General features: G+C 39.5%; 1 pseudogene; it reads right to left on the minus strand.

Annotated features, from left to right (window-relative positions):
* Positions 1-2,645: 2,645 nt before the first annotated feature.
* LOC111818573 lies at positions 2,646-2,760 on the minus strand (annotated as a pseudogene).
* Positions 2,761-10,112: the final 7,352 nt, after the last annotated feature.

Here is a 10,112-nt window from a genome sequence, read left to right on the forward strand (position 1 = left end):
ATTTGTTTTCATGCAGTGAATGTGCATGCATTTATCTTGGATCAACTTGGGCATATTACAATTTTATAAGTTAGTTTTAACAATCTTGTCTGATAATTCCATCAGTTCTATCATTTCTAGCTTTAGTTGTATTGATTGACATTATTCCTCCCAGATAGAGGTTATTTTTGTGTAATTTTGCAAGCCTAGTAATTTTTCAGGGGACACTGACTATTGACTTTTACCTTGTTGAGTACAAAGTTTTGTTAAATTTTTTAAAGCAATGTTGCAGCATGTTCTGGAACATTAGGATATCAGTTTCATCCTTTTGATACTTGCTTTAGAGCAAGAGTAGACTTAAAATTGGGACACTTCAGCTCCACTTGTGAGGTCTCTGGCTTAGGTCTCACTATTAATGACATCTCCCCACTTTGCCACCTAACATGATCACTCTTCCCCACTTTGATTGAACTTTAGGAATTACTTGGCTCTTGAAGGTTTCCAGTGGATCTTCCTGCAGCCTCATGAAGTGCATGAGCCAGTACTCTGACAAAGACTAGAAGGAATCTCTCTTCTGGTATCCAGTTCTCTAAGTAGCTCCTCCTCTTCAGGACTTTGCTGTGCACATACAGCTGCTCTAATCTCCTGGCTTCTGTAATCTGTTTCCCTAACTCAGAAGGAATTGATGAGTTCCCCAACCTGGCACTGTAGCCTGAAGAACACCCCGGGTAGTAACCTCAGGGCAATCATGGAGCTTATTTAATTTGTCCCTTTTACTCAGAAATCAATTTCCTGTGTAGACTCTTGGTAGGATATGAAAATCATTTCAAATACTTCTCAGGCATTCCTAAATGTTTATGATGGGACAGAAATTCCTGTTATAATTAGTTCTTCATGTATAGAAATGAAAGTACAATAGCATTTTAATTATTTAAGATATCTTCCAGAAGAAAGCAAAATTATTAAAAACAGGAATATATACTTTTCATATCCAATTATTTAGTTAAAATGTTAATGTAAACTCAAAAAATTATATACCTTTTTAATCAAGTTAATGAGAAAATTTTCAAAGGTGTAATCTGTTGTTTCCTTTTTATCTTCATTCATGATCTGGAGGAGATATATATTCTGAATTAATTCAAACTTTTTCTCAGTGTCTATGAATTCATGCAATCACATTGAATGCTTTTTGGTACTGGGAATTATTATCATAACTTGCAGAGTGATTTTGCATATTAATTTCAATGATGCAGTGAAGGAGGCAGGGAGTGAGTCCTGGCACTTGCTGATGACTAGCTTGATAAGGCCCTTTCCTTACATTTGTTATCTTCATCTTTCACAAGCTTTCACAAGCTTCCCAGGTGGCTTTCTTTAGAGGGCAGGTGAGACTCAAGACACTACTTAGCAATAACTGGTCTAACGTCATCTACTTTCAAAGTGACTCAGCTGAATTTCAAAATAAGGTTTATGTGATTTCCAAATTTCCTCCCTTCTCCAGGAAATGCTTTGCTTCCACTTCTGGAATATAAATACCAAAGGTGAATAAAACAAAGGCATCTTATGTGCTTTTCTAACAGCAGAAACTTTATTATCATAGATAAGGGTTTTAGAACCTGGCATTCTTGAGTCTTTACAAATGAAACCCAGACCCTGTATTGGCTTGTGTCTAGATGTTCCTCTTCAAAGCCTCAAGAAGTCATAAGTGGGGCTTTTTCAGAGGTGGTGAATTTAGTGTGTGCTGCTGGGATTAAGGGTATGTGATTATTAAATCAGTCCACTGATTGGTCTGGTAGCGTGGATAAAATACAAAGGGGGGCAGAACAAGGCTGGGAAGGTTCCTTGTTTGCCTCACTACCTTCTTCCAACCATGCCGTTTTTCCTCTGCAATGTCCCTCTGCCACACCACCGTGCCTTGGAGTCAGCTGATGAAGGACTGAAACCTCTACAGACTGTGAACTAAATAAACTTTTAACTTTAGGTGTCAGGTATTTTGTCTCAGCAGCACAAGAAGAGTCACTTAGGCAGAACCCTGATGTTCTATGTAAATCTTGTTGTACATTCAGGAAGGTAGAGTTTTCATATTCCACTTTGTAAAGGAAGGCTTCATGCAGAAATGACTAGGACACAATTGTGGCTCTTATAACATTCATCCCTGGGTAGGAAAACTGACATGTAAATAGATATTTGGACAATAATAACTTCATAGAAACGTGAAAAATTTACACGGTGGGGACACAGAAGGGGAAATCACTAATTCTGTCTAGTCATCTCAAACATGTGTCAAGGATTTCTTCTTGGAACGTGACAATGAAATAATGGTAGGAATTTTCCATATGAACATTGTGAGAGTAGCAATTGCATGTCCACGTCCCAGAGGTGGGGAACATCCTGTGTAGCTGGAACACACAGTGGGACAGCAGGCAGTGTGCCAGGGGAGGCAGGAAGTCCACAGGTGACCTTGTATGCCAAGCTAGTGACTGGTCTTTATGTAGACTGCCAGTCTTTAGCTTTTTTAGTTAGGGGCCCTTCTGGCAATCTGAAGTCATTTACTGGGGCTGCATTCAGAGAAGTATTTATATGGACACCAGCATTTCTATGCGATTTCTGCAGCTGCATGGAAGAGGAGCAGCAAATGGGAGGGTTTATACAAGTTGAGAATGGACTGGATGGAGATGGGGACTGAAGGAGAGGTGCAGGCCATGTGTGTGTGTTGTCAGGCCCATGGGCCTCTCCATCCTCGTCTAGGGCAGCGCTAGTCTTCTCCAACCCTTCTCTCAACACTCCTCTAGGATTATTTATTTTGTTTCTTCTTTTCCTCAGAGGTTAGGTGTTTTTTTAAAAAATGTATTTTAGGGAAGGGTCTACAGGGTGTTCAGAGTCTCACTACCAGATCGGACTCACAGTGATCTGCCTGCTTACAGCCTCCCACGAGCTGGGATTACAGGCACATGCAACCATGCCCAGTCCCAGTGCTATCTCAGCGTGCCCCAGGGGCGGAGCCAGCATGGTAGGCCCAAGGATGGACTCTCCCCGCCCCCATGCCTGCTTGTAGGTACTTTAATTCACTGAGCTATTTGGCTGGCCCCAGAGGTTAGTTTTAATGTCCAGCAGTCTCAACATGGGTTTACTTGGGATATTTTCAACCTTTTAGTAGGCTTCTGTCTGGTGTAGTACAGAACCCAACCAACATTTGACACATGCACCCCCCCCATAATCTGTTTAATCCTGCCAGTGACCCTGTTTCCTCACAGATCCACTAGGATTAGAGCTCTGTCCTCATGTGACCTCCCCCTCACTATACAGAGGAAGGATAAGGAGTTTCCTAAATGAAACTGGCATTCCTAAAGTGCTTTCTCCCCCAGGATTTATTAATCAGTGAATCACACCACTGTATCACAGGTGATTAAATGCAGTAACTCCAATCGGCCTCAAGCAAAAGGCATTAAAATTCAGTGTACAAATTTATACACTCTCACTCAGCATTAGTTTCCCTAGTAGGAAGAACTTAATTTGTCAGGGCTAGCCACACATTCCTTGATCCCAGTCACACTTGCCTACAAGTAATAGCTGCTTTTGGACAAAGCTTCTGATTCTGTAAGAAATCTTGAAAGGGGCTTCCAACCCATTTGCTTTCATAAAAATATTAGCAAGTCATTGGGTAAGGCTGAAACTAGAAAAATACTTGTTTACCTTTATTTGTAGTTTTTATTTTTAAAATTCTTCTCTCCATTTCATAGCACTGTCTGCCTCAGTATAGATTATTCATAATTAGAGTAGTGAATTATTTTCTAATTTTATTTATTTATTTATTTATTTATTTATTTATTTTTATATGTTCTAATTTGTATGTAAAGCAATGCATATGAAGTTTTGACTGGTGAAGGAGTTTATATTATCTTGTGACATGGACTAAACACTGCTAACAGGAGGTTGTTGACTTGACTTAGCATGCAAGATTCTGAAGGAGTTGCTAAGTCCCCACAGGCTCAGCTCTGCACATGGGAGCACCACACACTTTGTCTCAGAATGGCAATGATGTTGATTCAGTAAAATAAGAATTGAATGTGTTCCTCTGTTCTCAGACAAGCTTGAGTGGGTTCAACCTGTTTGCCTGTCGAGTTTGGTGTTCTGCAGATGAAGGATCTTCCACTTTGTAGTGAAAACAAAATAAAAGTTCAAGCTGTGTGACTAAGTTATACTAATCCACATGTTTGGTTGCAAAGAGCAGAAATTTGCTACCTAAAGTTGCCCATAAAATAGAGGTTTATTTGGAAGGAAGAAGGAAACTTTCACATTAATCAAAGAACGGGAGTCAAAATGGAGTTTGAATTCACAGGCTGGGTCTGCATTTTTAGAAGCTTTGGATCGTGCTGCTGTGAGTCATATTGGTGTTGGGGGGTGAATGTGACTTTCCATCCATTCTCTCTCTGTGATACATTTTATGCCTCTTAGACTTGAGTAATCACATAGGGAGCAGGAAGTGAACAGGATAGAAAAGGCAGGGACTGGGGGAGGGCTGAGGGCAGAACAGCCAAGGAGACATTCTATTATTGGTTCTAATGGAGGTATATTGCTTTTAAATAAGATAGCTTTAAGACTAATGATGGTAAGTGCTGTGAGCAAGGCTCCATACTATAGTAACTTTTTCTCTTATTTAATCCTGAAATACGTATTTAAAGCTGAAAGAACTATACCTATATTGCAGAAAAGGAAACGAGGACTGTGAGAAGAAGAAAACAAGACAAAAACAAGCCAGAAATCATTGCTCAAGGTCACAGCTAAAGTAAGCATTGGTGTTAACATTCAAGATTACAATTGCCCGACTCCATCAAACAAGCTTCTTACCCAATGCAATAGGATGCACTCATTTTAGTTAAGAATTTACTACCCTGTCTAGATTTTGAGGGAATTTTGTTCTACATGACCAAAGATATGAGGGAGTGATAACGGAGGTGCCTTCAGTATGACTTCATGAAATCTACCCCTCAAGTCTTTGAGTAGTCAGGGTAAGTTTGCACTATCTGCTATAACGAGCAGCTCTAATGTCATAGTGGCTTAAGTCAATATACATTTACTTTTGCATTCTCTTTGAGTCTATTTCAGAGGTTATTTCTAATCTGATTCCTGCTATTCCTTTCTGCAGTTGTTTCTTTACTTCAGACACTATAATTTAGATATTTCCGCTGTGTGATTCCCAATTTCTTCTGTGCTAATGTCTCCTGCATTTGTTCTGGGTGGGCTCGGGGCCTGAGTTTGCATTTTGCTCCTTCTCTTTGTCATTTTGTATAGCACTGTCCTCTGACCTTTGGTGTAGAGCTTTGGTGCAGTTATATCCTTAGCACCTACCAAAATTCTTATGCAAGAGAGATTATATGGTTAAGGCAGATATAGTTTTGTATTTACAGAACTACAATTAGGAACATTAATAATGGGTAGTGATATTCAGCAGCTGACAAACTTTTTTAACTACTGGGTCTAATGATGATATTCCTGTTGAGTGGTTCTGTAAGGAAACTTTTATTCTGTAAGAGGAAAGTCAAAAATCCATTCTTTGTCTGTTTTGTGCCTCCTGCATTTTAACTACATCCCTCTAAATCATCAAAGAAAATAAATATGCAGAGAAGCCCAACTGGCCTCAACTGCTTTGTCCTGAAAACTACATTTTGGTTCTATTCAAAATCTATGAGGCAGAATTAGTTATATGACTCTACAGAGGGCAGACTCAGTAAGTCTAATCAGTCTCTGACATTCCACATGCTTATTTGAAGTGAGTTTCCTAATTTCTAAGCTTTTAGTGATTTACTAAACATATTTTTATTATTAATTTCTAAAGGTAATTGAATTTTATACATAAAATAGTTTGTAAAAACTAAAATCCTTTGAAGTGTATTGATATGACTTTTGTAAGCCTATGCATGGTAATTTTTCATGAATAGTCCACATATGGAAGAACAGTATATGTATTTCACCATTGGTACTAATATTCAAACTATTTGCATTAGTAAAAGCTCATTAATTCGGTAGTATTATTCATATCCTAATTAATTTTATTTGCATGCTTGAGAAAGTTTTGTGAAATTCTCCCATCATGGTGTAACATTTATTTATTTCTCTTTATAATCTTCACATGGTTTAAACAATTGAGTTTATATTATTAAGTGTGCATGTTTTCTGACATTCTTTAAAATATCTTACAAGAGAATGATAGAAGCCTAAAGTGAATGATTAATCTTAAGTGTCTAAGATACAATTTTTTTTTTTTTTTGGTGGAACTGGGGATTGAACTCAGGCCCTTGTGCTAGCCAGGGAAATGCTTATTCCACTGAGACATCTCCCCAGCCCTAAGATACAAATATTAAACTTAAATTTAGTGAAGTTTAAATCCAACAATAACACTTTATCTTGTAGGGGTTGGTGGCACATGTCTGTAACCTTGCTAGAGACTGAGGTAGGAGGGTCACAAGTTCAAGGCTGACCCCAGTAACTTAGCAAAAGCCGGTGTCAAGATTTTAAAAAAATAGAAATAAAAAAAAAAAAACTAAAAATGAAAGGGCTGGACATGCAACTAAGTGGTACAGCACACCTGGGTTTGCTTCACAGTATCTAAAAAAATGTAAATAAATAAAACAATGACTTGGAGATAATGGGAATTGAATTTTCTTTCACAAACTCATCCCAGAGTGAAGGGGGTCACCTCAGTGAGGCTCCATGGCATCACACAGGCATGTTTCTTCGCACACTAATGTAATTATCACCCGATAGTGCCACCCATCTCTAGGGACAAAGTTAAGTAGTGGTCATGTTTATGCTGCTGTTTCTTGAAAAAGGAAAGAAAAGGAAATGTGTGTCTTATAACACATTACTACTATTATTGTTTTAAGTACTCAGCACCTCACTCAAATCTATACATATATTTAACACCTTCTTTTATGCATTCTAATACTTTCTATGCTCTTTTGTTTCTATCATCCCAGCTTTTCTGTTTTTGATACTTTCCCTTCCTTCCAAAAAAATCTCTGTGAGAATTTCTTTTAAAGACCATCTGCTTCTTGAAAACTCTACTCTTACATGTCTGATGAGGTCTTTATTTTGCCGTCATTCAGTCTACCCACCTGCTCACACCCAGACGGTAGTTTCCTGGGTTGTGTTACACTAAGTCCCCCACATCTCATCTTGATATTTTAGAATTCCACTTCATCTCTCTCAGAATCATGAAAGTATTTCTTAATCCATCACTTGACTTCATGTTGCCATTGAGATGCCATTTCAGTCAAATTATCTTGTCTTTCTTGTTTTTATCAACTTGAGGTTGTGTTTTGTTGGGGTGTGTAGATCGATTGCATCAACTTGAGGCGTGCAGAAGCTTAACTAAATGGGCTCAGCAATTCCACACCCTAGGGTGTAGAGGAGCCACTCTAGCATGTAGAGGAGCACCCCAAGGGTGTCTCATCACCTAGAGGACATAAAAATGAAATGAGGAAGGATGGAGGGTTCTATTTTTTCAGAGGATCTCCAGTCTTCACCTTCATCTGGGACATCATCTCCTGCCTTCTGGTACAGACTCTTTGGTTTCTGCCTGAGACCCTTCAGCCTTCTGATGTAGACTCATCAGCCATTCATCACAGCAGTCCCACTGGCCTCCTGATCTGGACTTGCATGAAACTCCACAGTGAGCTCCAGACCTTGGACTGTATCCTTTAGTCTCCAGTGTGCAGACACCCTCTGCATGCTTCCTCATCCAACTCTGTGGCTGAGTGTCATAAACCAATCTTGTAATTTCTCATACATTTGTACATCTTGTGTTATATCTGTTTCTCTAGTAAAATCCTAAAATTGGTACTGGGAGAGGGGGTTTTGCTGTGATGTTGCCTGGCCATGTGACTTGAGAGCCTCTGTAATTCATTTGGAAATGTTTTGAATGACTGGCCAAAGAGACAGCCTTTGTGTGCTGTAAACTATACTGGAAACTTTGATTGGATACTGGAAAGTCAGAGTACTGATGGAAGTGCTGCTAGTTAATATGAAGCTCAGGAGGTTTCTAGTGAGGACTGAAGTGGCTGCTGAACCCAGGTAGTATATATTGTACCTTGGCAGAAATTTGGTCTGCATTTTGCTTGTGTTTAGAGACATTTCCTAGGTGGATAAAAAAAAATTTTCAACACAGTCTAATATTGGGAAGGTGGCCTTGTTACTGTTGAGATATTTTGGCCAGATATATGTTTGAAAATAAGAGCAAAGAGCCCATTGAATGATATAAAGTATTTGGCTAGGAGAGAGGCTCTAATGGAGATTTGGATTGCAGGGATGGAATAGAGAACAGTGGTGTTAAGAACAGAGAACAATGAAAAAAAAAAAAAGAATTAAAGCCCTTCATCTGAAGATGCAGGTGTTTTGAATTGTAGGAGATTCCTGTGTTTTATTTTTGCCTTGCATTTTCAACATGAATGGGAAAAAAGGGCTGTGATTGTAATAGTTCTTTTTTTTTTTCTTTTTCTTTTTCTGTATTTAGGAAAGGGTCTACAGGGTCTCACTATGTAGATAATACACATAGTGATTCTCCTGTTTTCAGCCTCCCAAGTGCTGAGATTATAGGTGCATGCCACCAGGCCCATTCTCAATTGCCTTCTCAGCATGCCCTTGGGTGGGTCCAGCAAGGCAGGCTGGGATCAAACCCTGATCACTGCGTTCTGCCTAAGCAGGCGCTTTAGTCTCCTGAGCTATCAGGACGGCCCTTGTAATAGTTCTCATAACAAGTTTTTAAAGGTTGTTTGTAGACATATGTTTGTAATCAGGTTAATTAACCACAAAGTATTGTGTTTTAACCTTGAATTTTGGTCACCCTTTAAATATTTTGCTTTTGGTACAAGAATGAGTGCAAAAAAATTGTGAATCAATAATTGTAGCATTAATGTAAATGTGAATGGAAAAAGACATATTAACTTTTCACAAATATGCTATCAGACACTAGTTTAGAAAAATTTGTATGGTTATCAAGTTGCTCAGGAGTTGATTTACTGGATTCCCAAGTGGTGGTCAACTTGTTACACCCAGCTGAACTGAACTAGCGTGGTGCTGGGTGTGGAAGGCCCACCTGAGGATTGTTGCCAGCAGCAGAAGAGGCAGAACTAGAGAAGCTGATGGGTGGCTATTAGGAAACTGTTTGGAAAAGCTGTTGGGGAGCTGTGGGAAGCTGTTGGTTCTCTCAGGTTATTCTGCTGGGGGACCTTGTCATTCTGGATTTCCTGGTGAACTTGGCTGTTCTCAGAGGAAGAGCTTGGGACCTTGTCACTGAGAACGGCTGCAGGGAGCTCTGTTCTGCACTTTGAGCATAGCTTCCTGGCTGTGGAGGGGGAAGATGGTGCACTACTCAGCTCATGGAGAAGCTTGTCAGGTTGGCTTTCCCGATGGGAACTCGGGTTTCCTCATCTTTGGAGGAGCTCAGGACCTCACTGTTGCTGAGGACGGCTATGATACTTTTCAGGGGAACTCTGGCTATTGAGTGCTATTTCCTGGCTACATTTCAGGTCCTTCAGCCTTCTAGCACAGATCCTTCATTCCCCTGGCAGACTTCCTAACTTCCACCACTGACCTTTGTGCCTACCCAGTGCAGATCCATGAAACAAGCCTGAATGAGACATTGTCATGGCTCTAGGCCTCCAATAGGGCTTGTGGGAGGTATTGTTTTGGACTGTAGGTTTTCAAATGGACTCATGCAAGACATTAGGATTCAGGACCTCAGCTGGAGTCGTTGGTCTTTAGTATGTGGACAGATTACCTGCACTCTGTATATGATTGGGTAATTCAGTATAAAATCTTATAAAATGTGTCCTCTATTGTATTGTTCATCTTGCAAAAATACCAAACCTGAAACTATGACAAAGTGTTTTGCTCTTCTGGATAGTAGTGTCCTGAAAAACCACTTTGATGGGTTTTGACCTAAATTTGTTTTCATTTACTTTGATTGGGTGCTATTGGACTTCTGAAATCTAGAATGACATGTTCTGGGTAGTGCTGCCCTATTCTCAGCCATTCCATGGTTTTCTCAGCCCTGCCTGTTCTCTCCACCTGCAATACTAAGATGCCAGCTAGATGCATGTTGGAAATTATATTGTTCTTTTTTTTTTTTTTTTTTT

This window comes from Octodon degus, unplaced genomic scaffold (genome assembly GCF_000260255.1).
Source record: "Octodon degus isolate 3935 unplaced genomic scaffold, OctDeg1.0 scaffold00095, whole genome shotgun sequence".
In the NCBI taxonomy this organism is placed as follows: Eukaryota; Metazoa; Chordata; class Mammalia; order Rodentia; family Octodontidae; genus Octodon; species Octodon degus.